Source organism: Falco rusticolus, chromosome 6, assembly GCF_015220075.1.
Source record: "Falco rusticolus isolate bFalRus1 chromosome 6, bFalRus1.pri, whole genome shotgun sequence".
In the NCBI taxonomy this organism is placed as follows: Eukaryota; Metazoa; Chordata; class Aves; order Falconiformes; family Falconidae; genus Falco; species Falco rusticolus.
In genome coordinates, this window is record NC_051192.1 from 84198342 (window position 1) to 84204341 (window position 6000).

The following is a 6000-nucleotide window of genomic DNA, read 5'->3' on the forward strand; positions in this document are numbered from 1 at the left end:
GTAAGCATGTGCCTCATGCAGGATACATCCATCACTCAGGCATGGGGGTTTCTCCTTTCCTGTTATACATTGAAGGTGACCGATCCTGCAGCTTCAGAAAGTCCCCTTGTTTAGGCTGGGACTCTCTGCACATTTAGCTCAAGGCACATTGAGTCTAGGAAGCAAGTGTCCCCACTCTGATGGGGTCTTCTGACCTGGCTGGTCTTTTGTGAGGCCACAGCATCAACAGGACTTTCCTCTTTCATCCTCAGTCCCGATCTTCTGCTCATGTTACAGATTCAAAGCTAGGCTGAGACCTTGGTTTAATGAAAATGATTCAGTCTTCTCAAACTTCCCTCATCAAATCGGCAACTTGTTCCTCACAAAATGGAAAACCACTGGCCATCCCTTGCCCAGCAGGTCCTGCGGAGCTTTGCGAGGATGCCAAAAATGTAAGAGCCCTCTGTAAGGCAGCTTGCAGGGTACGATTGGCTTTGCCTACTTCTATATCCACTGGTCATGCAGGGTGGGACCTGCATCCTGTCGGAGAACTTACACAAACAGTTTGGGAACCAAGCCCCGGGCAAAGATTTTAGTATGAAGAAGGCAGGTAGTTTCTTGGGAGGAGGGTCCTCAAAGACAGCCCTGTTGTAGAGAAGGCCTTTGCCCTAGGCTTGTTAAAGACTGCTTCCATTAGTCCAAAGAAGACAATTAACACAGTTGCTCAGCAAAACTGCCCGACCTGTTTCTGCTGGAAATACAAATTACTCAAGAGTTTGGTGGAGCAGCTGTTGTGCTCATTGCTCTATATGACGGAAGATAAGGCTGGCCCACACTTCTTCTTTTGCACCATTTTCAGAAAAGGATGGTTTTGACCAAATACAGATGCAGCCTATGTTTTGTGTACCTCAGCAGATCCTTTGGCTTCAGACTGTTGGAAAAGCCAACTAAGCTATAATTGGCTTAGCCTACTTCTATGGCCACTAGTCATCCATCCCTTTGGAACCAAAAGGTGCACCTGATCGTAAGGTTTAGTGAGTGAACTCTTCTTTCCAGTCCAGGTTTGTGTGTTGCAATGTGGTGAAAATAGTATTAGCAATGGTGCCACCAGCAACTAGAATGTGAATCCCCAGGCACTGGAAAAAACTACTTCTGGCTGGCACTGTGGTAGTTTCCATCCTAGTACTTGTGAAACTGCTTAGTCTGAAAACTGTTCCTTCTTTGGGGTAGGAAACTTATTAGCCACCAGTGAGCAGGGTAGTGTCCTTAAATGTGGGAGACCTTTAGTCCCTTCTGCTTGTGGAGGAACGGGATCGGCATGCCGTGCTTCTCAGAGCAGTCCTGGCCACTGAGCTGTAGGGCAGCAGTGACTATCCTGTGACCTCAAAACGCTCCAAGTGTGGCTTCTGTCCTGGGGCTGTGCTGGCTGAGACAGAGAGAGCTATGTTCAGGTGAGGTGCCATGGCTCTGACTCCTTAGTAGGTGTGGTGTTCCCTCACGTAGTGCCTTCTTGAGAGGGGCTGGCTTCATGTGCATCTATGGGATCATCAGCTAGCTCGTCTCCTGCTGAGCACACCGGTTTTGGTGAAGCCTTTTTTGAGAAACACAAGTGACTGTGTAGATGTCTGTGCTGGATCTGAGTGTACTACCCAGCCTGAACGGTAGTTAAAATTAGAATGAAACAATGAGAGCTGCAGTGCCCTTACCTGAAGTTGGCTTGGGCTCTTCAGTATCTGTCACCACTTATGAAAATGTGGACTTGAAAAAAGTGCCCACTGTCTTACTGCTAGCTTGAAACGATTCTGTGTGTTGGTGGAGATGCAGGGCAGCAGATATTGTATTTGTTCTCTCTTCCTCCCCCACCTCAGCCTTCACCGAAGAGAAGAAATGGCAGCATAATAGAGAAATACAGGTGTTAAGGAAAACACGAACTTGATACAACCCCCGATTTCAGAGTGCCTCATAGCACGGCTTCAAAAAATGCCAAAGAAAAGAGCTGAGCTAAATGTAAATGTTTTGACCGGCGGGTGTTATTTTGCTGACATATTCACAAGAGTGTTTAGAGATGGGGATGTGGTGCTCTCGGAAGTGTTTGAAAAAGTAAACGAAACCAGCATGAAATTCTGTAATGTGCCTGCAGAAATCCACCGGTGATGCCAAGGTACAAAATGTTGTCTTCTTCTTTTTCCCTTTGGTTTCAGTGAGCCCAAGGTCAGGCCCTGAATGTATATTCTCCTGCTGTCATCTGGGCCTGCAGGGGACTCTTTCGATGAACATAAGCAGTAAATGTATGTCTACTCTTTCCCTTCTTCCCGTTGGGTAAAAATATATTTGGCATGACAGAATTTAATTGAATTCTTAATTTGCTTCAGATCTCCCCTGTTTCTTTTGTAAGGATGACAGTTTTGCTCAAGTCTAGGTTGCTGCTGAAAACAAATCCCAAAACTGTTTTTTTAGTAAAAACTACCTTGTCTGTGAAAATAATCTGTTCTGTATTGCAGAGGTGTAATTACCACAGACACTGTCAGAGTTGCATAATTTAAGTTCTTTATCTCATGGAATAAAAGGAACTAATGATTACAAGCATTCCCATTATTCAGGAAGTGCAGACTTCTTAAAACAAATTCAGTTCTTTGGTGGCTGGTGCCTTATCCCAAGGAGCATTGCAAAGCAGACACGTACTCATTTGTGTGAACCCCAGGGAGATGTGGGTGTGGGGCCTTCGTTTCAGCTTTTGTTGCAGGTGCGTGCAGTGTTCTGAATGGATATACAGTATTTGCAGAAAACAGGCTCTGTGTACATCACCTTCTAAAGCGGAGTCTCTGCTAGTGCTCTGAGATCATAGTAAACAGTGCTCTCCTGGAGCAGTGGCAGCAGGCAGCCTAGGGCCATAGCTGCTGGTAAGGCGTGTTTGGGCTGAGAAATGGAAGATTTCCATATGTAATATGTTCCATCTTTCCTTCGCATCTATTCTTGGATATTTTATTTTATCGCTGCTGCCGAGAAATTCTGATCTGTTCAAAGAGCCTGGAAGTCTGAGGAGGGTATCTTGTGTGTCCTGCCTGCCTACCGTTGGCCTCTGTGTCTCTGCAAGGGGCTAAATCCAAAAGATCTTTATTCTGCCTTGAGGCTACACCTCCTAGAAAGCTGTCTTATATTTATTCCAATTACTCTATGTGTCTCTCTTACTCTCGTCACTCAGTAAGGTACTTAACAGGACAAACGTATTGAGACCGTCTTTATGCTGCTCTTTGCTTCTACAGCCTACCATTGCAGAGTTGCCAATGACACCATGCACCTGTCCTCACTGCCTGTGCACGTCACTTGCTGAAACACCTCACAAATAAAATTACTTGGCTGGTATTGCCATTGGTTCTGTTTGAAACACCAGCTTGATATTTACATTTACATTGTTATTTTATCTACTAAGCAGCATGATACTTTTTTAAACCAGATGCTGGTAGGTTGCCACTGAAGAGTGACATTGTCAAGAAGTTTCCTTTTAGCTAATTTTTTTCTGCCCTCTTTCAAGACAAGATATTTTTTTCCAGATTGATCATTGCCCTGTAGCATGGACTATTGAACGTGTCTTTACTGAGTCCTGCTAACCGTTCTGGAAGTCTGCTCCCCAGTGAACCTTCAGCCACCAGATGAACCTTAGTTTGGGGTAGATATTCAACTGTCATGGTTTACCTGGAGCATACTGCTGTTGCTTCTGATTTCCATGTTCCCTTCCCAGCTGTAATTTTAACAGTCTTCTCTGGAGTGAGAAGAGTAAGTACAGAACAGACCAGTCTGGACAAGGAGACAGGATGTGGCCAAGAAAAGGCTGAAGTAGTGAAAACGTGCCAGGATACAGCTAACCTTTTCTAGCAGCTGGTTTAAACATCTTCAGGACTTTTCTTATTTATTGTCAGCTGTATCCTGTAGTTATTTCTGACAGATAACACTTGTAAATCTGCCATTGCTATACATTAGGCAGGACCCAGACACTGTCCGTTAACTTGGTTGTTAAATGATCATATTCAGCAAGCAGACGATGGACAGCTGCTGTTTGCTGTTAAATTGGATAGAAAATCTTTATGTATAAATGTATTAGCTGAAAAGCCCACACTGTATACCTGTGAGTTAAACTTGGCATTGATGGATAGGCAAAAAAAGATGCTTTTACTGTAATAAAGCAATGACTTAATAGAATTGCAGCTTCTTCTTCTTTACATCACAACTTACAAAAAATTTTCCCTCACTTTGGGACGGGAAAATTGTAAGCACTACAACATACCCTGTTTCCTTTTTAAGTATTACAACATCCCTAATGGCAGGGTGACGCGAGGAGCTCATCCAGAGGTAAAACCCTTCTGGGAGGGTAAGATTTGAACTGAAACACCACATCAGTTGCATAGCAATATAATCTGCTTGCTATCATGCAGTGCATGAGCCTGAGTTTTTCATTCTGCTTCCTATTATGAGTGCCCCAGAACTGGGACAATCTTCATCATTAGGCATGTTGTAGGAAATGCAATTTCTCCCACCCCACACATCTAAATTTTCAGTAATTGCCATTGTTGGTCTGCTTTCAAACAAAAGCATCAATGAATGGAAAGGTCTTCTATCTTTATATATAGCTGGGGGTGACAGAAAGGTTAAGAGGTGTGATTCAGCTTCCTTAACTATCCAGAAGCCAAGTCGGGCTGTTCAGCTCACCGCTGTGTATAGCCAAGGGGAGAAGGATGGGAAAGGGTGTCTGCAGAACACATTGCACTCATTGCAGACAGACATGTTTCCACTCAGCAAGGAGTCCCGCCTTTCCCTCCCCTTTCCCTGTATGGCAAAGCTAGATCAACTGTTCAACTAGTTGCCTGAACGTGGGATTTAGATTAACCCCTTCCAGAATACAAAAGTATTAGTGCTTGGTGAGATCATACCAGTATTTCAGAAACTTACATAACTCTGTGCTTCAAAAAATAAGTTTTATGTTTACATTTACTTCAGAATGTTGTTGTCTTCATTCTGTTCTTGTTAGGACACAATGAGCAAGCAGAGGTCAGAGATACAGAGTACGGAGTGTGGTGAGCTGAACAGACCTGGCATGGGAGCTCTTCTTGGAGACTAATGTCAAATGGCATCTTTCCAACACACACCCCTCTAAGCAGCATTCATCTCGCATAATGTACTAGGTCTGATTAGAATGGACTTAATTTTCTTCATGGCAGCTCATACAACACTTTGTTTTGGATTTGTGACCAAAACAGTGTTGATAACACACCAATCATTTAGCTATTGCTGGACAGTGTTTGCACAGTGCCAAGGCCTTCTTGGTTTCTCACTCTGCGCATCCCCCCACCAGTGGACAGATTAAGAGTGGGGAGGGGACACAACCAGGCAGATGACCCAAACTAACCAAAGAAATATTCCAGGCCATATAAATGTCATGTTCAGCAACAAAACGCACAGGAGGGGGTTTAGGGAGATGAGCCTTCAGGTTTTTTTGCTCGTGGCTGGGCATAAGCCCACCCATGGCAGGTGGTAAGTGATTTTTTTGTTTGGTTTTCTTTCTCTCTACTTCCACTTCTCCTTCACTTATTAAACTATATTTACCTTGACCCACAAGTTTTCTTGCTTTTACTCTTCTTTTCCTCTTCCCCTGCCTCACTGGGGGTGGGAGGGGGAAGCAAGTGAGCAGTTATGTGGTGCTTAGCTGCCTACCAGGGTAAACTCACAACACAACATTGCTGCATTGAGAAGACAGCTTCCACTTCAAATCAGGCTGTGTGAGTTTCTGAAGCCCTGGTGTACATGCCTATACAAGAACTGAAATAAACAGAAAGAAAAAAGAAGCTAACAATTACTGATCCCAAGTTACAGTCCCTCCAGTACAATCCCACTATGTCCCTGCTGCCCTTACTAAGCATCTTTTGGGTAGTACCAGCTGACCTAGTAAGTACACAGAGCACTAGTTTATATCCCCAAAGCTGTATCTGCATGGCCCTGAAGCTGACTCGCTAGCTGTGTCTCTTACTA